The sequence below is a fragment of the Pteronotus mesoamericanus genome, unplaced genomic scaffold, assembly GCF_021234165.1.
Source record: "Pteronotus mesoamericanus isolate MK-2021 breed Mesoamerican mustached bat unplaced genomic scaffold, CSHL_Meso_final contig_169, whole genome shotgun sequence".
Taxonomy (NCBI): domain Eukaryota; kingdom Metazoa; phylum Chordata; class Mammalia; order Chiroptera; family Mormoopidae; genus Pteronotus; species Pteronotus mesoamericanus.
Genome location: NW_026555068.1, coordinates 3756228 through 3779984, shown reverse-complemented (window position 1 = coordinate 3779984; position 23757 = coordinate 3756228). Strand labels below are relative to the sequence as shown.

Genomic DNA, 23757 nt, shown 5'->3' with positions numbered 1-23757 from the left:
GAGACGGGGGAGCTGGAGAACTCCTGTGAGCCCAGTGAAAAGGTGGTCAGGCGTGGACGGCAGGAGCCTTGACAGGAAGAGAGGAAGAAGAGTCTGAGCATATGGCTTTAAGATATTGCTGTCCTGTGCTGTGAACGTACATACCACGAGTCTTAACATTGTTTGTACCCAGTTCTATGTAATTTCACTTCTTGACGTTTCTTCTGAGGAAACAGGCAGTATTTATAATAGCTAAAAAAGGGAGGAAGTCTCATTGCCCCATAGATCAGAAAGATGAAATTAATTATGGTACCTTCATGAGATGGAGTTCCCTGCGGTCATTAAAAATCATATTGCAAAAAAATATTTAATGGCCTGGGAAATGCCATCTAATAAGTAGGGGGGAAAGCCTATAAAGCAGTATGATCTCAATTTTGTAAGGCTACGTTCTCAGTCCAGCCCACCTGGGCTGCCCAGTTGAAACTGCAGCCATTCTTTCCTCCGACCCTGTGCACTTCCAGTGGCCTTACCCTGCTCTGCTCCTTAACTGCGCCATACTTACCACTTTGTAACAAATATATGCAGTTTACTTCTTCGTATTATTGCTTATTGTCTTTCTTTCCTGATTGAGTTGTAGAAGAGCAGAAAATTTTTTGTCTCTTTTACCCACTGATGTATTCAAAGAGCTTAGAAAAGCGTCTGGTACATGGCAGATCCTAATTAATACTATAATGTTGAATAAATGTTGAAGGCAATGTGGTTGGATTATAATATCAATGGTTGTTAAATTTTTTCCTTTTTCTTCAATGAATTTTACATTTTTTTTAATAGTAAACCTGGATTACCTCTATAATTAGAGAAAAAAACTTTAAAAGATAGTGCTGTATATGCATTCCCTCTGTAGACTTAACTAGTTTATCTGGAGAAATGGCTGAAGGGACAATTGAAGTGGGCAGAACCACAGCCTTCCTGTTGTGTGCGGAGAACGTTGTCTAACCGGATCCTGGGGCCTGACGGCCCTGGTCAGGTTCTGTCCTTGGCTGGCAGCTGGGTTCCACGCCGTCTCGCGGGCTGTGCCCCATCCTCACAGCTGCCTCCACGCCCTCCTCCTGCATTCTCCTCCGATTTTTCCTGGTCACCGTTTCAAATGTTGGGTTTTCTTCAACTGCTAGCTTGAATCATGCTTTCTTTTTATGGCCTTCTGCGACTACCTCTGGTACATTGTCCTTGAAATTCCCGGGGCACTCACAGCGTGTGCCAAGCAACGTGCTCAAGAAGCGCCCGCCTGTCATTCCTAGCTGCTGGCTCTCACAGCTGGCCCTTGGGGAGCCATGTTTGCAATGGCCATTAACCAAAGAGGCTAAAGCTGCCATTGCTGGGAGCCAAGTGGAATCTATTTTAAGACAGAAACCATAGAAATACTTTAAGCACATATGCTCCACTTGTCTCATGTTATCTTTTCTCTGCAAGTAAATGACAAGCTGCTTGAGAAAAAGGTTTCTATTTTCCACTTTTCTTGTCTTCAGTAGCACATAAACAGCTCTGGTCTCCAAGTTGATATCACATACTTGTTGGTTGGTCCTTGGTTTCCCATATATCAAATAAATGTTTCTAACCCTTCAGAGATGGCATAAGAATAATATAGGGGCAGTGACTCAAGTACCTTAGAAGGCATTATATATGTATGCACATATATATTTAATGACATTTTGTTATTAATAATTTAAAAATCTAATAAACTGAAGTGAAATGTTCAAGATATAACTTGGCTGCAGTAACGTTCTGCCTTCAAATTGTACCATTTTTATTGATACAGATTGAGTTTTTGGAAGCAGGGTATTAGACAACAGATTATTCAATTCAGTAAATGTTTATTGAGAGTCTACTACTGAATAAGGCACTGCAGTAGGCACTGAAGGGAATATAGAGGTCAGGGGAGACCACGTGTGATCTGGGGCAGGTAGACATGCGTGGAGGGCAGCATACGGTGATGAGCCCGGAATAAGGCATTTTGTTTGGTGGGAGATTGTAGACATGGGGTAATTAAGGACTCCAGGTAGTGGTAACAAAATCAAAGAGGGGTAGGGGTTAAGGAATCTGGGAGAAGAGTGGGTTACTCCTGGGCAAGACCATTGAGACCATGAGATGAAGCCAACAGGGAGATTTGGGCACGTGGAAAGCCTTCATGCTGGAACAAGAAGCTCTGTTATCAGCCTCCCAAGAGGCCATTGGATATTTTACATTAGAAATGGGTTTTGAAGGGAAAGGCTTACAGTTTTTATAAGGTTTGCTAAGTAGAAGAGTGATTATATGCTTTTGATATCTGTGATGTTTATGGTACTGCCTTTCATCTCATAATGAAATTTATTAAGCGGGGATATATAAAATCAAAGAGAAAATTGTTTGCTTCCAGAATAGAGTTTTTTTTTTTCTTTTTTCCCCTGTGGTTGCATAGCCACTGGATTGGACTAGAGCTCAAATTGGCAAATTTACTCAAATTACTATTGGGGAAATGAAAGTAAATTTCACATAGTTAAATTATTTTCTCAAAACCATATAGCAAATTATTAAAATACTATGCTTTTGAATAAAATCCATGTGTCTGGATTCTAAGAAGCCTTGTGATGACTTTCAGAATGTTATCAATATGATTGATGCCATGTATATGCGGTGAGTGTTTTGATATTAATGCTGTTTCTGTCTATTGCTTTGTGCAGAATTTGATTCAGAGTCAAAAAACAGTCATCTACAACCAGTTTTTAAAAGCAATGTTTGGGGGAGGAATCCAAACCATGATTACTGTCTTCCCATTTTGGCTGCCTCCTCTTTGTGTTTGTCTCCATGTACGGGGTAGGTCTGCAAGACTCTGGTGCATGCGTAAGTCACACCCTGCCTGTGACCAGCCCTCAAGAAACATGATTACTGGAAATTCATTAATTATTTTTGAGAGTATTTCAAGAGGTTTCACAAGTGTGTATTCCTAACCCTATGTGATTTATACCATTTTCTTGTTTAAATAGATTAGCAGTTTATAGCTAAGTATATAGCTATATATAGTATATAGCTAAGTATATATAGTATATAGTATATAGCTAAGAATCTTTGGATTTGAGTTTACTCATGAAGTAATTCATCAATGATATAAGAATTTTTTCTATTAGTTAAAAAAATTCAACTTGTTCCTTGTTTAGTTTTTTGATTCTGAAATATATTCAAAGAAAACTAATTGACTCATATGTAGATTATCTATTTTTATAAAATGTGTATATACGTATGTATACGTGTGTATGTGTATACATGTGTGTGTGTATGGGTATGTATCGTGTGTACATATGTATGTGTGAACGTATATGTGTGTGTGGTATGTGCATGCATGGTACGTGCATGTGAATACTGTGGTATGGTATATGCGTGTGTGGTGTGCACATGTATGGTGTGTATGTGTGAGTGTACGTACTATATATGTGTGTATGTGTGTGGTGTCTGTGCCAGTGAGTGAGAGAGCGAGCGGGGGCTCCTTGAGTGCAGCTGGAAGCTGAGGAGCATCTGTTCCCAAACTGCGTTCCTGAGGTGGCTGCCAGGACGAGGGTGGATTACAAGACTGGAGGAAGGGACAATCACTACTTACTTCACATAATTTTAAAAGAAATGGAAGAGTATGTGTGATTTTACCTTTCTTTTTTGCATTTTTGAAAGAAAAGTAGAAAAAGTACTTGTCAAAACTATTTTCCATTGCCTAGATAGATCACTGTGTGTTACATTTTGGGGCCGGGGTTTTCTTGCCCCCTGGAAAAGTGAAAGGGCACAATACATGCTGCTCACATTTTTACTTTCTTAGGGCATTGCCAGCTTCTCCTAATATCTGAATTTTTACAGTTTTGTTTGACTCTACTATCTTCATTTTCATAGGAGTTATAATCTGCATTTTAATTGTATTTCCTTCTTAGAAAATATTAGGTTGAAGGAAATTCCATGGTCATTCATAGAGTTTAATACTTTTTCATATGCTTTATCAAATTGTGATTTCTTACCAATATTTAATATCTTTATAATGAAACTGTGGATGGTATAATCTCATAGTCCATTCTCTGTAGTGTAATTCATAGTGATTTGTGGCAACCTCTGGTTTTCACATTCTCTCTCACAAAGCAACAATGACCTTTGTAGCATTTTGAAAGTGTTCCTCTTTTGAGGGAGAGAACTTCAGTTTTGAGTTGCACACACCCTTCTCCTTGCTGTCATTTCGTGGTCATGACGGAGGTAAGGTCTTGACCTGTTCATGCCCCAGGCAGGCTTGTTCAAAGGACCTGCATGGCACTGGCCCATTTCCCTCACGGTTGTGGGGAGCGGCATGTAAGTCACCTCCTGCTTTAGGTACTCAGGCAGAATGGAAATTATGCCTTCTGAGGAGAAACTGTTCATAAAGGACTTGGGTGAACTAGCTAACTAGAATAGGAAGAAGTAAAAGAGGTGGGGTTTTCTTCATAAGCCTGGGGCAAGCTATTGGATGTCTGTGGGCCTTGGTTCAATAAGTTGTAAATCGAGGGCAATGGATTGGATGCCTTTTACTTTCCTACAGCACTGACACTTTATATTCTGACTGCAAAAGGCCAACGACTTGGGCTTTGGGCTAAAGGAAGAACGCTGATAGAATATCCTTCTCCTTTTCTGTGAGTGTTTGCAGAGCAAAGGACATCCTCTTCTTACTTTACATTTCACACAAGGAGAGAGAAGTGTCTCGAATGTTACCTGGACTTAAACTAGTCAGACAATTGGGAATGACTCAAAAGGAATTGCATAAGCTGAATCTGGACGGCCATGGGAAAGCTGTCATTGAGAAAAATGTAAAAAGGTGAGGAAATTTTGACTGGGCAGATGAAAGACGAGGCTAAATCTGGAACATCATCAATATGTAGGTAGATAAACGTGGGTCCTTGACTTTATGCAGGGAGATGAGACCAAGCGATTACCTCTCGGAAGTTGAAGAAAGTTTAAATAAGTAGAGGATGTGCTATTTTATCTAGAGGATAACACATTTTTAGCTATTCATTATCCCAAATGTAACTAACCCACACGTTTACATAATGTGTTAGGTATAGGGGGAAATCAATGTCCTTTGGGAGGTTAACAGGGGTGAGGCACCGTGCCTCCCGATGCTACCAGTCCACCTCGGTTCTGATGGCAGAACCAAATGCTCTGCTGGGTGCACTGTGGTTCTGCTCCGGGGCTGCAAGTCAGCGAGGGTGGGGGTGAAGGTCCACGGCGCTCCAGGCTGGACGTCGGGCAGAGGTGGGGTGAGTCGTCACTGTGCAGGGAGATTTCAGCCCAGGCTGTGAAAAAGAGCATTCATCCTATCAAAAGTCCACTCAGCACTTGAGGACTTTTGAGACAGTTGCCTTTCCTTGATCCTTCCTTCTGAGTTCTGGCTCCTCTGTATTTATTATCTTAGCAGGCACGCTAACTATTTTGTAGCTATTTTAAACACTGTGTTAAAAGAGCCATGGTATTTAACACAAATCAGTGGTGAGTACTTTTACAAACAAATTGGTGTTTTATTTTTATAAATTCTAAGTTCATCAATTAGGATAGTTTGCAGCTGAGTAAAAAAATGCCATTTCTTTATCCAGCAACCTGATAAAACCAGTAATTTCATCATTTCTCTCCTAGATTTACAGGTTTGAAAAACGTTTTCAGCACAAATGTGAGTCTGAGGAACATTTGAGAAGAATGTATGAGACCTAAGAGGTCATGAGAACAAAACTGTTTTCTTTCCAAGGGCATGTCCTGAGCCGTTGCATGAGCCCCTCCAAGGATATGGGCGTCCCTGTGCTGGTAACGGGGAAAGTCTTTGCTGTGAGGAGAGTGTCATGTTTGGTTTTGTATAGAAAGTGTCATTTGTCTATTGTTTTAAAATTGCCAGAATTTTGGACCTGGCTGGATAGCTCAGATGGTTTAGATCATCATCCCGATATGTCATCCCCATACCTGAGGGGTTGCAGGTTCGATCCCTGGGCAGGGTACATACAAGAAGCAACCAATGAAGGCATAAATGACTGGAACAACAAGTCGATGTTTCTCTCTCTTTCTCTGTCTCTGTCTCTCTCTTTCTTTCTGTCTCTGTCTCTCTCCCTTTCTTCCCACTTCCTCTCTCTCTCTATCTAAAATCAATAAATAAAAATCTTAAAAAACTACCAGAGTCTCATCGAAGCCATATCCGAAGTCAACTTCAGGGTCATTTGGAAGAGTAAGAGGGGAGAGAGCTGTAATACTGGGGGGGAGAGGACTGTTATCTCCTTGGCTCTTCTCAGCTCTCATTCCTAAGATTCCCTCTCAATGATTTGAAACTTTTTGCCAACAGAAATGTAGCATTGCATTTTCCCCAGGTTGCTTCAGGTAATACATTTGTCTGTTTGAGTATTATACAGTATAGACTTTCTCCTCATCCCCCTCCCCCATCGCCAGTCGGTAATCATTCTTTATACCTTTCTTCCTTGTCCAAGGTTGGAGCTTAAGGAAGTGCTGCCATCCCTGGCCATGCACGCCTGGCATGTCAATAAGGCCTTCTTTGTAGCCTGTAGGATCGCCTGTTCCCAGCTCATGAAAACATGAACACTGTGCTGTTTGGAAGGGAGCCCATTGTAGGAACCCCTCCATCCCAGGAGGAAAGGCAAATTGGGGTGTTAGGTCATTGGTTGTTTTAAATTTACGATTTGCTCTGGGTATATTTAGTCGTAGCAAGTGATTTTCAACACCTTTTGCTTTTAGATTTTGGGGGTGGGGTGGGGGAGAGGTTTAAAAGCAAAATGACCATCCAAAGAAAACATAGAGTTTTCATAGTATTTTACCCTTAAACCATGGTAGGAGATAAAAAACATACTGTAAGTGCAGACCTGATCTTAAGTCATGGAAGATGGAAAAATTCATCTTCAGGACTGCGGTTATTTTTAAATGTGGTGATGTTGTTCCAGGGAAGTGGTTTCACAACCGTTTGGGGGATTCGTGGCGCTGTAGAGGCAGAGGGATCATGACTGATGAGAAACATAATAGGTACGTGGGCAGAAAACGTTGTGCAGTAGTTCCCCCTTGTCTGCGGGAGTGGATGCCTGAAACCACACGTTGTACTGAACCCTGTATGTGCTATATTTTTTCCTATACATACATCCTTTTCACTTAAAGGAAGTGCTTTACTGCTTCTCTTTGGCATGTCTGAATTGCCAGCATCACTAGTCTTGTGTTTTGGGGCTGTTATTAAGTAAAATAAGGGTCACTTGAACACAAGCACTGTGATAATGCAACAGTGGATCTGTAACCTAGATGGCTGCTAGGAGACCAGTGGGTGGGGAGCACGCACAGTGTGGAAACGGTGGACAAAGGGATGATGTCCCAGGTGGGACAGAGTGGGACGGAATGAGATTTAATCCATTTGAAACGTATGAATTGTCTGTTTCTGGAATTTTCCATCTAATGTTTTCAGATTGCAGTTGACAACGGGTAATTGAAACCATGGAAAGCGCGACCTCAGATAACAGGGACTACTGTCCCTTGTGCTTTTGCCCCTTCCAGGTGTGTGTGGCACTCGCTGGTTTTTCCCTTTGTGGTTACAGAGATGCTTGGCACCGTAGGCAGGGAATGCATGGGCTTCGACCTTTGGGCGTGTCCGTGGGCTGGAGGCAGAGGCAATTTCTCTCTTGGAAGCGGCTGCAGGCTCAGAGCGGCTGGGTGCACAGGGCAGCCTCCTGAAGGGAGGGGCGTGGCAGCTCTGCTAACGCCACCGCAGACGGTCTTGCCATCCCCCCCGACCCCCCGCCACTCACAGTGGATGGTAGTGACGGAGCCCAACGCAGCTATTACCAGTGTTGGGCATTGTTACCAGCGGAGTGAAACTGAGCAATATCGACTCTTTCTGACATGCTTCCTACACAGGAACGCTTGGGGCCCGTTGCTGTGTTTCACCTCAGCAGGACTGAAAGGTTTCCGATCAGGAAAGGAAATCATAAATAATAGGAGGCTTTTCCTGAAAAAACAAATACTGTTTATTAGTAACACACAGTTGTTAACTAGTTAGCATACAATTATTAGATGATACAAACCTTTTTAACCAAAACATCACCATAACTTTTTTTTTTTCGGAATTGAATCTTTATTTTGTGTACAAGGAGCAAGCTAGCTAGCATTGTTTTTGTGATAAGGTAGGTGCCTTGAATGACCCATTCAAGGAAGTGAGCTTAGTCCACCTTAAGGAGGCCTGTATCCTTCGCGTGCAGACGGAAACACTGGCGGCACCTGTTGAGGCCATGTTTCCGGTTTGAGCAGATGTCTCAAGAATGAGAACCTTGGCTGAGTTTTCTCCAAGGTCTCCAGTAGATGTGCTGGTGACCCATCTTGCTCTCTCGAATGCAACAAGGCAAATAGGCTCACCCTAACATTTTAAGTTGGATTTTTAAAAATCAGTAGGAGTGTTGGGAACATTGTGTTGTACTTGTTTTAGTTACTGAATTTTAGTGAAGAGCAGGAGAATGTGCAGAGAGGGACAACTTTAAATGGTAGGTGGAAAAGGAGTGGCTGCCAGTAGGGAGATTCTAAAAAAAATCTAACCTCTTAATCAGAGAATAGTGAAGATTAGGAAGGGGAATGGTGGATGTGGAATATTGGCTTGTTTACCAAGCTTTGGAATTCTAGGATGAAAGGGCACTCTTTGATCAAAATAGGTTTCAGAGGAGACACGATTTACCCATGAAATTTATTACCGAGGAGTGGAAACCCAGGACATATCTGTGACTTTATGTGTCAGTGGCAGATCCATAAGGACATCTACTGGGAGTAGAGGTGTACCTGACCTTTAAGGCTCATGGAAAGGGATGACCCTATCCTTCCACAATAACAGAATATATCTAGGTGTCTGTCACACTTATTTTTCTAGGGGGCATAACCCAGATGATCATGAAATAGATCAGGAATGAAGGACCTTATGTCTCTTCCAATCCAGACTACATGTTGCCTGTGTTACTTTAAAAACAAAAACAAAAACAAAACTATATAACAACAGTAGCCGTATATTACAGAACATTTGAAAAGTCTCAAAGTATGAGCCATGATGCCAGATCCCTCACATAGGCGTTGTTGGCTTGATACATTCCTTAGATTCTAGAGAGTTTTTTTCATTTTAATTTTCGACCTTCGTTTTATAAACAGCTTCACTCGGTGCTGCTGAGTGAGCATATAAAAGGACTTTGCTGCGTTCCACTGAGGGACTGTGCGGGGTGACGATAGCATGAGGTACTACCCAGGCGGCGACATCTTTACGTGCTCTAAGCAGAGCCTCTGCCCGGTTTCCAGGAATGAGGAAGTGGGTAGCCAGCACTCGGCAGCTCCAGGTGGGAGGGCTGAAGGTCCCTATCCCTTAGAATGAGGTAACTCTAGGAGGTTTGGGGATGCACACTCTACTTAAGAATGTGTTGTTTTGCTATGTGTAGAAGGGAGTGTGTTCTGAGCAAAGGAGACGCGGGTGCTCCTGTTGCTGGTAATTCTCACGTACGATGCCATAGCCTTTGATACTGGGGACTGCATGGGACTGGCTCTGAGGACATTCCTTTAGCTGATGGAGCTGTTCGGGAGGACGAGGGTGGCCTTCTTTGTTGTCTGGTGTGTTCTGTGTGATGGCATGCTGATTAACTCAGAATCCAGGAGTTTTTAGATGTAATGGGGCCAGAAGTTCTGGTTGGAGGTACAGTTGCCTCCAAACCAGCCACAGCAGGGAAGCACTGGTATTTCCCACAGTTTTGCAAGATTATAATCTTTTGGAGGATGTGGCACCATAGTGTTATGGAAAGATTATGGGGTTGAATCTGACGTCTGCCACTCATCAGCAGTGATAGAAGGTGTAATTTTCCCCAATTTATAGATGAGGAAATTGAGGCTTAGGGAGATTAAGTAATTTGCCTGAGGTTGCATAGTTAAAAGAGCTGGGACAGTAACCCTGGCCTGTCTGGCCCCCTGGACTGTACTCCTAAGTCTGCTGTACCCTCTCATCTTTTTTTTTTCTTCTTTTTAAAAAATTGTAGAGCAGACATTTTTATTTTCTCGGGTCCTATGGCAGAATAGATAGGATAGTGCTGTAGGCCCTTTATAGTTGCGTGTATGAAATTGAGATTAAGAATGTGAACTCCAGAACCCAACAGATTGACCAGGTTTAAATCAAGGCCTGGCCACATCCCAACTGTGAGACTGGGCAAGTTACTGAACTTCTCTGTGCCTCAGTTCCCCCATCTATAAGCCAGGGACAATGATAGTACCTACCTTGTAGTTGTTAAACAATTAAATGAAATACTACCTAGAAAGCACTTAGAAGAGAGTCTAGCATATGTTAAGCATCCAATAAATGTGAGCTATTATTATTTTTGCCATAAATTGCTGCCATCTCTTCAGACAATAGAAAAGTGGGCACTTTGTGGTTGGTAGGAAGCACAGAATCGTCCCCTTTGTAGGTGCCTTGCTGGCGGGTTATGCACTTTAATGGTCGAGGTGTGGGCCGACAGTGTTGTAGGCAACATATGAAGCAGTTTTGGATGATCTGCTGGTCTTTAGCCAACAATCTAGGCAGCGATGAACAGGGTGTGTGTTCTGTACTTTTATTATGCAAAAAGGAAAATGAGAATTTAAGCTGAAAACTGATTCTGATGACAAACTCTTTTGATGACAAATTTTTGAGGTCTGGGCCGATTCAGTTTGAATACTTTACAGCCAGTACAGAGATATGTGTTCTGAGGGATTCCTATGACTAATTGTCTACTCCTGAGAAACATTCCATTTGTGGGAAACACACACCTACTTGCAAAAGGCGTTGTGGAAGTGTTTGAATTGGTGATGAAAATTTATGTTTTGGGTTGATGCAGAGAGAGTGTGGAGAGTATCTAGGACTAGGGAACATGCCCTAGTAAAAAATTATGGTCTAGTTGGGACAAAGAAAGGGGTGCTTAGAGTTGAGAGTTATAGATGGGAAATGATCGAAGACATAGGCAACGTGGGACGGGGTTGTGGAGTTCTGTTTTTCAGTGTGAACATTAGAAGATGAGCAAAGGAATACCATTGTACAATCTTCTTCTGGGTGATTCCTTGATAAACTTGCCCAGAATATACTATATATTTCTGCAAAGAAAAACACGACGTTGAAATGCCAAAGCCATCCTGCAGAAAATATACATGATAAAGACACGTATGTTGTAAAAAACAAAACAAAAAACCTTAGTATTATCAGTGAGAATTGAATGAGTGATTCTATTACTTAGATTAATAGAAAAACGATTTATGAAGCTAATTAAACTTCAACAAATGTAACTAGCCCTCAGATACTGGCTTTTGAATATCACACCCCAAAGACCTATTTAACACACAGTTTTATAGATCAGAAGGTGAATAGTATGTATTACCTTTTAGCCCCCACTTTCCCTTAATGGAGTTGAACCTGTTAAAATAGCATGGCTGATAAAAATCTGGTGGAGCAGAGGACTTGCTTTGATTTTGGAATCCCTTATGATTTTTCTTGGTAGTTACTATCTTGAAACATAGCTTAATAAAGTATGGTTGGTTGGATAATAATTAACCATAATTCTTCTATCACTGTTCTGCCTGAGTAAGATTTCAAGGTTGAAAAATGTTTTAATAACAGGTAATTAGTACACAAAGCTGATGCCTGAGTCTTCTCTGCGTCAGGTGTCTAACTGGTGTCCGGACACTCAACATTACGGGGCTCAGCCCATGTGGCTTGTCGACCCTCCACTGGCTTCCCCAGGAGAGAAAGTCAGGTTCTCAAAATTAGCTTTAAAGGCCCCTGGAATCTGCCCTTGTGGTATCCTCTGTCCCCATCTCCTATCACTCCTCTTCATTTACTCTGCCTTTGTCACGCTGTCCTTACCCAGATATTCCAAGCATGCGCTCATCTCCAGACGCTTGTATCTTCTGTTCCCTCTGTCTGGAATACTCTTTCCGTGATGTATTTATTTTGCCCTTCTTATTAAGCTGTTTCCTTAGTCCCCCTGAATACTAGATTGAGATTTATTCTTCTCTCATCACATGATAAATATTATTCCATTGGTTTTGACTTGCGTTATAGCTCTTGAGAAATCAGCTAATTGTTGTTCCTTTGAAGGTAGTCTTTCTTTTTATTCTGGCTGCTTTTAAGATCCCTTTGTCTTTGGTGTTCTGTAGTGTCTCTGTGCTATCTTAGGTGTCGGGGTCTTTTAACGAATCTGTTCTGGATTTATTGGCTCTTCTTTATCTTTGGATGGACGTTTTCCATCAGTTCCAGAAAATGCCCAGCCATTATCTCTTCATATATTTCCTCTAACTCATTATCTTCTGTTTCTCATGGAAATCCAACTGGATCTGTCAGACATCTCCAATGTTCTCATGTCTTTTTAACTCTCATAATGCACTTCCATGTATAATATGCACCCACATTTTTGTGCACGTTATACACAGGATTATTATACCCATGATATGTAATCATTATACCCACATATAATGCACACCCCTATTTCTCCCTCAAAAATTTGGACAAAAAGGTGCGCATTATACATGGCAAAGTACAGTATGCCCTTCTCTGCTTTATTCTCAATGATTTTTTCCTCTTTATCTTCAGGTTCACAAAATGTCTTCTTCACCGGTGCCTAGTCTACTAATAAATATATCCTTTGTGTTTTAAATGTCACTTATCTTACATGCTTTTATTTCTAAAAGTCCTATTTAGTTACTTTAAAAATATGCTGATTTTTAATAGTTTCTCATTTCATACTCATCAATGGCTATTTTTATTTCTTTAAACAAAATTGTTCTACATTTTGTATTTGGTAATTCCAGTATCTGAAATCTTTGCTGATCTGATTTTTGGGGGTTTCTGCTGGTTATTGCTCCTGTATATTTGTGACTTTTAAATGTATATTCAGTTTTTTGAATATTTATCTGTAGGACTTCTTGGAGATGTGTATTGAAAGCAGGTTTCTCTAGAGAGTTTATGTCGGCTGCTGCCAGGTTTCTTGGGTTTCTACCAACCTGGGACCACCTTAAAACAAATTTTTGGCTTGAAGTTTTCCAGGCCACCCAGGTGCTGTGAATTTGGACTGCATGTCCTGTGTGAATGCCTAGTTTTTGGTAACAGATTTTTAGGGGAATTTTTTTCTTCACATATTTATAGGGTCTGAGACAGTCAAATTTTCTTGGAATCTCTGGGAGGCAGCCATAATGCTTGTGGATATTGTGACATTGTGTAAACTAGAAAAAAACCACTTTTTCCCCCCAAGATACTTTATTGCTATTGGTTAGAAAATTTTCATAATAATATTAAAATATAATATGACTGTGAAGTGGATGGTATCCTTGGACTGGCATGACTTACATTACAAGTTGCCCTCACTTCCTCTTGAAATGTACCCCCACCCCATTCCGCGCATCAAGCCCTGCCCCGCCTTCTGTGCCTCACTCAGATATCCCTTCCTCTGAGCAGGCATCCCTAATTCCCTCTCTCTCATCTGAACGGCACCTTCTCTTCTGAATTACCATAGTAGCAGTGGTGCATTTATCATAAATGCACTACTTTTTGTTACTTGCTCTTTTTCAATCTTATCTCCATTACCAGACTGAGGGCTGCATGTTTTATTCATATTTCCATGTTCAGTAGCACTCAGTGGAAGGCCTTAAGCACATAGTTGGAATATTTTTGTTCAATAATTAAAGGAAAGAATTTAATTGAATAACAGGATGTAAACCTACTAAACAAAGGATTACAAAAGGCTAGCAATTTGGATGGTACATAAAGATTCTTTGAATCTCACATGCATAGTTCAGAAAGGCTGTCAGAGTGGGTAAAAGGCTCCTCCGGGGAATGGCGTCCTATGTTATAAAGAGCTTAGGGGTTTTTTTGTTTTTTTGTTTTTGCATTGTCTCAATGTTTGAAGTTGAGAGTGGTTTGGCAAAGCTTCTGTGTGCTTCTAATAGAGTCAGAGATGTCTGTCACAGAGGAAAGTCTTTTCCTCTCCCAGGAAAATGGGTTTTACCCATCACTGTTTTATTCAAAGAGAGTTAGGCCATACCATTCTGCAAAAATCACTGCTCTAAAATTTCCTTGATCAATACTCAGTTTGTTAAGTGAGTGAATGCATGTCACAATTTCTGTTGCTTTCCAATTCTTTTCCAGTATGAGGTGATTTTTGAACTTTTAAAAAATTATATTTTAGTAGAAGTGGAAAAATGCTTTCTTTTAAATCTCAAGTTTGCTCTGACACTTCCGAAAAATTTCCTTTGTACAGGACACTTTTTATAAATTACCTGATCCAAATCTTTAAAGATTCCACAAGAATTTCATTTTAAGGATGGGAAAACTGAGGCAAAAATAACTTGTCCTGGTCACTCAGCCGGTAGGGGCCGGGGCTGCTGTGTTTTGGACCTGGGTTCCCTGGACGGCAGAGCCTTGTACGTCACGCATTCACAGCCTTAGCTTCATAGTAGGATTTGGCCAGCATTTTATGTTTTAAACATTAAACATGTTGAAACTTCTTTCCCTCCCTTGAAATGTAAAGCTCATTATGATAGTAACAAGATAGGACCTTGTAGGAAAGTGATCGAGCATTTCTAGTTCTTGTTTCTTTTGTATTTGGAGAAGCAGCCGTTGTCTTCAATGACTGTGACTGACATGCTGACTAATGTTTACATCCTACTGTGGGGGTTCTAAAGCCCTCCGAACGCAGTCAGTGGGTGTGTTTTTAGTGATTGTGGAAGGAAGCACTTCTGTGCAGTGGGCACACTGGGAGCGGCGCAGAGCTCTGACTGGACGGACCCTGCTTCTGGTGGGACACACCCTAAGAAGACTTCCTTACAAGGAAGAAGAGGTCTGTTGCAGAGGAAGGGGGCGTGGAGGAAGGCTGCGCAGTCAAAAACTATAGCCGCTGGAGCACTGATGACAACTAAGTGGGCGTGTGGGTGAGTAGTTGGATGTAGGGGCCTGAGTGCTTGGGAGAAGCGGGTGGCTAAAGATTCGGATTGAGTACTGAAGACGTAGATAGATGGGACTTGAAGCCATGCAGCTGGACCAGAACCAGGGGCCGGGTCCCGAGGCACACAGCGGCCCGAGAGAAAGGAGCCTCGGTGGGAGTGATGGAAGGTGGGAGTGCGGGACCTCTACGGTCCGGGAGGGGGTTGCCCTCTGAGGGCACACTTGACAGTGCCCACATTGCTGAGAGCTCATGTCATAATGACGTGGGAAAGTCTTCGCTGGAGTCATTTGGCAACGAACTATGAGAAATTAAAGCTGACAGGAGATGGCTGTCCGTTGGAAAGGTGGGCTGAAGGAGAAGAGAAATAGAGGAGAACAGGAGTGTTCTAGGTTGGATCCCTAGGTGGTTGCTGGTTCCATGGAGGCGCCAGCAAATCTGGGAGGGTGGAGCAGGTCTGAGGAGAAGGGGATAGATTCAGTTTTCATTAGTTCATAGTTCACGTCTATGGCTTTCATTAAAGAAATAAGTTCATGACTCTCAAACCTGTATTCCACAAATTACTCTGTACACAGAGAGGGGGTTCAAAGCAGAAACCTGGTGAATGGAGATACTTGAAGGAAGAGTAAGAGTAGCATGTGAAGAAGGCAGAAGGCCAGAGAGGCTGCAGGCAATCGAAGCTGGTGTGGTCTCTGCAGCCAAGCGGAGAGTTTGAAGGAAGGGAAGGGATGGATGATTGTCAGCAGTTTCTATTCCTGGGGAGGGATCAAGTGAGTTCACAGCTGAGAAGTGCCCATTGATTTTGGCAAAGACTCTTACAGAAGTGTAGCGGGGTCAAAATTCAATTAACACAGAGATTTTAAAGGGATTTTTAGTGGGTATGCTGGGAAGTGGGGAAAGCTGGGACAGTGTGCTGTTTCCTGAAATTGACTGTGAATGGAGTGGTAGATATAAAGGTCGATGGCCAAAGAAGTGTGGATGGTTATTATTTTGGGGGGTGGGATAGATTTGTGCCATTCGTATGCTGATGGAGAGGCAAGATAGAGAGGGTGTTTGAAGATACCAGACAGGAGAAAGTTTAATGAGTGAGGTACCAGAGGAGATAGAGGGATGAGAGGAGACACTAACCCATGAATTAGGACGGATGTTGGTAAAGATGAGAGGAAACAAATGTTTCTAGATATACGCAGATAGTTGTAGTCAATGAATATTTGAATTGGTGTCACTCCTCCGTCTTATCAACTTCCCCTCCTTATTTGATCCAGAAATATTTAGCTTTGGAAAAGTTATCATCACCTCCATTTTACAACTCAGGGCATTGGTAAATCCAGCCCACCTGCTGCCTGTCCTGTAAAATAAAGTTGTTTTGAAACATGGCCCTGTTCCAGTTCATTCATTTACATATTGCCTATGGCTGCTTTTGCATGCCACAGCAAAGCCTAAAAGATTTCACTGTCTGGCCCTTTTCAGAGGAGTTTGTTGCCCTCTTGTACACTTGATAAAACCAAGGCCCAGAGAGCATGTTGACTTCAGAGGACCCGTCCCTGGCCATCCATCTCTGAGGCCACTTTTCCTTCTGTGTTCCTTGCTGTTGTCCAGATGCTGCACACCCTTAGAATTATCTGGGAACTCTTGAGCCAGGAACTTTCAATAGTTACCATTGTAAGTGAGATCAAACAACCCTGTCCTGGCCCCGCCTTAGAAATACTCCTACTTTGTCTCAGCTCTTCCTAAGGAAGAATGTGCTGGACAGGGGAGAGCCTCATGGCTCTGCCTGAGCCCTGTGTGTTCCATGGCCTAGGACATGCTGCTTTACTCTGCTGCACTTGGATTGCTTTTCTTCACCTTTTCTAAGAAGCCAAGACTCACTTCTTGTCTGAAATCATGACCCAAACTACCACATCTGTATTCCTTGTCCCAGTGGTTTCGTTGCCTCGCTTTGGATTTCCTTAGCAGTTAAGTATGTTGTTTGCACCCCCCCCACATTTTCCATTATTGTCCGTCTCCTGTAAAAGACCCCTCCTGTTATGGGGGCTGCTCTACTGTCTTCACATACAGCCTCCCGGAGGACAGGGACCATGTTGCTTCTGTCATCGGTACCTTGTGTTCCACAGGTGCTGAGAGTTATTGGTGCTCATCGGATGAATTTTCATTAAGTTGAAAAAAATGTAAGTGCTTTGAAATTACTCACTTACTAAAAAATAGTGTGTTAATTACTAACACCTCTCAACCATTGCTGAAACCAGATCCTCTTCTGAATGTTTTGGAATCCACTTTGAAGTACCGACAAAGTTTAAAACGATGTGTTTACAGGTGTATTTTTCTTCTTTATGTCACACTGCCCAGTTTTCAAGAGAAAATACAAATCTATTCAAATCCATTTCTTTGCCAAATTTTCAAATGCTCCTGAAAGAGCTAAGCTTTTAATAGTTGCAGTTTAGTTCTATACCTTAACTTATCAGATTGGGTTGTATTCACTTAAAAGTATTATCTAGCACCTTGCTACTCAAATTGTAGCCTGCCCGCCAGCACTGTAGGCATCGTTTGGGAGCTCGTTAGAAGTGCAGAGTCTTGGGTCCCACCCCAGACTCACTGAACTGGAATCTGCATTTTAACAAGACCCCTGTGATTCTTTACACATTAATGTTTGAGAAGCACCATCCTGGGTATTGACTTTGTATTTCAGATAAACACACAAAACCTAGAGTCCTACCTTACAGGACCTTTTGTACCTTTTCTGTGTTATGACGGTTTGGTTTTACATTTTATGGTGACTGTTTCCTCTGTCAGGAAAAAATGCTGTTTTTCTCTGTTATTGTTAGAGATAGATCATAATTAAGAGACAGATCAAGTATACTTTTGTTCTTTCCGCTACCCGGAGTGCACTTAATTTTTCTCTTTATGTAGAAATAACAAAGTCTACACATGGTCTCTGCTGTGAGCCTGGGCTAATCTGTGGTAAGTGAACAACCTCAGCCTCATTGTAGCAGTAGACTTATGCTGTTTTTTTGTATGTGTATTTTATCATTGCCCTTTGATAATCTTGGAAATTGCTCATATGCATCATTGTGAATTCAGTACTGAATTTTATTTCCCATTTTTCAGGTCCTTGAAAACAAGTAAACATATAAATAAAACTACATTTAAAAAATATTATATATACAGGGCCCTGCACAAATAATGTCCCTTTTTTATGAGCTGGTAATCTATACCAAATCTTTTATTACAAAATCATGGGCATGTAATTCTGTAACATAACAATATCACACTCAAGCGCACCATGTGATGTTTTAGGTGACATGTTTAAATTGTCTGTTTCGTGTGAGACTGTCGCATACCATACCAACCACATTTGATGGCATTACTTCTGCCAGACCCTGTGTTTCATATATATTTCATTTATAACGGTAATTCTTATCATCCGTCTTGCCGATTAATCCAAACAGGCAGAATAAAAAAATCATTGCATTTGTTTATTTATTTTTGTACAGGTCATGCGCATGTACAGAACTCATAAGTTTTAGTGAAAAGTTACCCTCCTTTGCATCCCCACCCTTTGGCCAGGTAGTTCTCTCCTTGGGGACAACTCTTCATACCAGTTTCTTAAGAACACTTTCAGAGACAGTATATGGACTAGAAAGTTCAATATAGTCATGGCCAAGGAGGTGAGCTCTGGGGCCAGACAGACTCTGAACCTCAGTCGCTAACTCTGCGACCTTAACCACAGTGTGCCTCAGTTTTCTTACCTGTAAAATGGGTATATTAACGGTATACACAGAGTTGCTGAGAAAAGCTAATGAGAGAACTCGTGTAAATGGCTAAGAGCAGTTCTTCGCATGCAGAAGACATTTAACGAACATTAACTACTAATATTGTAGATGAGCACTTCTATGTCTTTTATCATTTCTATATATAGACAATAGCATACCCTGTATACTTTCACACCTTGCTTAAAAAAAAAAAAGCAAACTTAACAATGTGAGATTTTCACCTAATCATGTGGTCATTTGTTCATTTATTATGCATAGTACTGCCTCATTCTTTTTAGTGACTCCACATTATTCTGTTTTATGGATATAATTTATCCAGTCCCGTATTGGTGGATATTTAGGTTGTTTCCATTCCTATATTATTATAAAAAGCTTTGGTGAAATGACATGTGTACATGTGATAGTGTGTCCATAGGGTAAATTTGTAGAAATGGAATGCAGAAATGGTCAAAGTACAGGTTTTAGTTTTGTTAGGTTGCCTTCCAGAATGATGTATGGCTGCCAGCAGAGTATTCTCATCCTTGTTTTGACAGTCAGATTTTAACTTTAATTTTTAAAAATACAATTTTGTTCATGAATATATTAAAAACCCGTACACATTCGGAAATTTGATTAAGGTTGCTTGATTCTTAAGTGTCTGAAGGACCAACAAAGTGGAACAGTGAGCTGTTTTCAAAGAGGAACTCCCTAATATGCAACAAACTCATTATATTCACTTACTCCCACAGTATTTTTGAGATACTGAAACAAAACAAAGTGTTTGGAAACCCCCTGAACAACAGTGTATATTTCATGTTCTAGTTTGCATCAGGGCGCGCCTCCCCAGTGCTCCTTGAAATGTCTTGGCTGAGCAGCGCTGTCTGTTATGTTTGTTTTCTGAGTTTGCCACAACATAGAGAGCCTCTTTCTTTTACTCAAATGTCTCATTATACAAATTCTTGCTGCCAACTGAGCTGACCATACAGCTTTTATTTAGGATGTAGGAAAACAATTTCTTCTAAAAACTTTTAAATATTAATATAATTTCTGAAGTAACTAGGACCAGAATCTAGTATCCTAAAACATGTGACCTTTACTTAGTAATTTTTGAGCAATCCAAAATATTTGCAATCCACTTCTTACCTGTTTTACATTTTGGAAACCGTTCAGCCATTGAATTTGATGGCGTAATCTGCCCTCCTGAAATATGACTCTAGCTTGCAGTGAGAATTATGATTAGCACTGAGATACACATTTTTAATTCATTGAGCAGATGAGCATTAGCTAGGTCCTTTTTGAATATTCAGATGAGATGAAGAATTGAAAGAGAAGCAAACACATCTTTACATTCCAAGAGGCATGTAAGCACAAGGCCACTTTTAGTCACTGGCATCAGTCAGAAAATACTTGGTGCATATCAAGTGTGCTGAACATGGCATCCGATTGAGGTGGCACATGGCGAGCGGGCACTCCGTGGGCCACCCCCAACCTGGTAGAAATGCCTTTGTTGCGGTGGGACTTTTGGAAATGACTTTCAGGGTGGCTTGTGATGCCCAAGGTTGGCTGCTGTGGATTTGTAAGACCCCTTGTGGAAGGTTTGCTCTTGTTTAGGGGACCAGGAGACAGGTAGGGTTCCCAGATGCTCTGGGGTGAGCTGAATCACTCAGCCGTCTAGATAGTGCATGTTTTCTCTGAGGAGCTGAGCACTGGACTGTTTATCAACATGGCTGCCATTCTTTTCTCTTAGCAACTTGACAAGATCTTGACATTGAGGCTCTGTGTTGTGTCCCCCCACCAGTCCCCCCCACCCCTTTAACATATAGCTCAACACAGGAGATGCTGTTAAGCTTCCTAATAGGTACGATTCATGTACCTCTTACTGTATGTTAGGTCTTTTTGTCAATTAATTGTTAAACACCACTGAGAATGATGAAAGACTAAGGCTTAGAGAGTTTAACTAACATGTGCAAACTAGTAAGGGGAGAGAGCTGAGAGTCACACCCAGGTCTTGCCGATACGCCCTTCTGCCAGCTGAAAACACAAGTGCCTATACCAATGTCGGGAGCTGTCACATTTGTCTGACACAATTTTTTTTTCTAAGTAAGGGCTCATCATTGCATTATTCAACCACCTGTAATGTAATTACAATAAGTTTTAATGTTGCTAATGATTTGCAGCATCTCAAATTATATTACTTCACTGAAAACTGAGGCCTTCATCCATCGACAGTGTGTTAAAATTGCCCTTTAACTTTTGTTATCAGCCATACCACCTGGGATCTTTCATCAGCTTCTGGTGATGGCTGGAGCTTTGCAAGTCTCTCTCTCCCTTTCCGCAAGGTCATTGTCTAACTCTCTCGGGATCCTGATGCACACCAGGCAGCATTCTTATTTGACACATACTTACTGTGTATTTCTAGTATTTTTCTCTTGCCTGTCTACTGAGCATTATTGATTTTTGTCTTCATAATTCTTCCTATCACTGCCAATTTTCTTCATCCTTTGTTCAACATCTTTTTAAAAATGTTATTCCATAGGCTTATTATAGAACTATTGATTTCTCATTCTTAGCTTATTTCTTGCTATTTTTCTTGTAATTATAGAGCTTACTGTGCTTTCTATAATGTGCCTCCCTTCTCTTCCCCCCTCCTATGGTTATTTTGTACCTTCTCTGGGGATTATTGTGCTGTGTTTTTCCATCTCTTTGTCCCCAGCTCTGTTCCAGACTGTTTGGAGTCTGGGCTGAGGTATGGTGGACCAGAGCCCAGGCCAGTTGCCTGGGGAAACCCACAGGGACTGACAGGGCCTGCGTTTACGTAATCACTCAGGGTTAGTGCTGTATCATTCTCTTCCTACCTGTCTCAGCGCCCCCTGCCAGCTCCAAGCAAGGCTTTTCCCCAGTGCCTGCCAAGTGGGCCACGCGTGCATCAGGGATGCATGGTTGGCCTCTGTGGCCCCTGGTTGCACAAGAGAGTAATGGGCTCCATTCATTGTGAGACATACTGGGCTTTGAACCAGGCATCTAGTAGTTACTGCCTCAGACCTTACCCCCAGCCTGCAAGGTTAGTTACTGTTCGTGTTTGATGGCCGGCTGAGGAAACGGATGCTCTGGGGGTTAAGAGTCTTGCTAAAGAGCACACGGTTTGTGAATGGGTGCTCTGGGACTCCAGCCCTTGTCTGTGTGACTCCGCAGTCTACACTGTTTCTATCCCAGCGTATCTTTCTCTGCCAGAATGAACTTGATACTTGAGCATTTGGGTTAGATCCTTTGTGTCCCCGTTAGAAGGTGTCTAGGGTATTCCCTACTGTTGTATCTTGATACCATTGCATCGTGCTCCCTAGAGTTATTCATTTCTCCCTGTTCGATTCATTAATAATCCCAGTACATCGTTTCTTTTGTTCATTGTGTTCGAATCAAATAAATGGTAGTCTTATTTCCTAGTTTCCTGCCACAGTGAGAGCAGGCCTAAATTAATTATAACATGTTGCTCTGATAATCTCATAGTATAAAATCAAGGTTATTGATTATTATTTTCCTTTTAATGAATTCAACTTTACTGCTTACAGGGTTTTTACATGGATCTTTTCCTTTTATTGATACTGATGTTTTTACTCTTAGACCTGTGTCTTGCCTGTACAGAGAGTTCTGCTGATGTTTACAAAGGAATATTATTAATACCGGGCTGACTGCAGATTGGGGTAAGGCCTTGATAAATTTAGGATATGTCTTAGATTTATAAAATAGTGTTAATGATTTTTAATCTGCTGCAAGTTCTTAGATTAGATGCCTAAGGTCATTTTCAGTTCTGTAATTATGGTTTAGAATAAGCTTTGGCTTGATGACTATCAACATTTCCTTTCTTACTGTCTTTTATTGGAGTAGTTGAGGGCTGTCTTCAAGGTATATATTTTTTCTGATTAGGAAATAAAAGCGTATTATTTATGGCACATGTAGAAATGTATAAAGAATAAAATAATCTCCTCTAATCCCATTTTCTAGTGATAAACACTTTTGACCATTTTGGCATTTTTTTTTCCTATTTGTGTGTATATATGTGTCTATTTGTGTGCATTTTATCATACACAATTTTGAAATCCCAACACATACACAATTATGTATTCTCCTTTCTCATTTAATGTAGGTCATGATAAATTCTCCATCATTAGAAAGTTTTCATGAGCCTAATTTTAATGGCAATATATTTCACGGTATGAATATGCCATAGTTTACTAATCATTCCCCAGTGTTAGGCATTTAAATTGTTTCTAGGTTTATGTGTATATCTTAGTGCATGCATCTTTGTCTGGATTTATAATCATTTCATTTGGATTGATTCTTCAAAGTGAAATTAATAGGTCCAAAAGTGACCTCTTTAAAGATACTTGATACGTAATGCTTGCCACATTATTTACCAGCATGCATTTCTACCCCAGCCAGCAGTGGGTGGCAACCTGGGACTCATTACTCCCAACGGGCCCTGAGTGCTAGCGTGGCTGATTTGGTGAACAAAAACTAATGATGCTGTTTCAGTTTGCATTTCTTTTATTAAAAGTGAGGTTGAACTTTTCAAAATCTGTATATTAACATTTTTTACTCCTTAAAAAACTCTCCACTTTTCATCTGTTGAAGTCTAATGTATTTCTTACAGTTTGTAAGGGATCTTTATATAGTAAGGATATATAAAGGATATGCTTTCTCCCTTATACTTGTTGAAAATAATTTCCTAAGTAGTTGTTGGCTTTTATTTTTTAATAATTTTTGATGTTTACATGTCTTTAATTTACTAATTTTATTTAGCATTTTAATTTAGTAAATAATTTATAATACATTATAACATATATAGTTTACTATGTAAAAGGAGGTTTAATAATTTAGTTTGTTTTTAATTTTTAAGTCTTTAATTGTATCTTTTGTGTGTGTATATGTGATTTCTGCCATAATTTTAGGAGGTTTTTCGCCATACAGAAAGAGGATATTTAACTACATATTTTTTTCTAGCTCCTCTATGATTTACTTGGAATTTATTTTGGAGTATATTTTCAGATTAA

General features: G+C 40.9%; 1 protein-coding gene across 3 annotated transcripts in view; it reads left to right on the top strand.

Moving 5' to 3' along the window:
* The window catches only part of CSGALNACT1 (chondroitin sulfate N-acetylgalactosaminyltransferase 1), a 299337-nt gene that overhangs the window by 72276 nt on the left and 203304 nt on the right, over positions 1 to 23757 (top strand). The window contains exon 1 of one of the 3 annotated variants that reach the window (XM_054565922.1): positions 9205 to 9255. The exons of the other annotated variants lie outside the window; for them this stretch is intronic. The gene's annotated coding sequence lies outside the window, so the exon portion shown is untranslated. Of the gene's footprint in view, positions 1 to 9204; positions 9256 to 23757 lie in introns of those variants that run through there. 3 annotated transcript variants of the gene reach the window in all.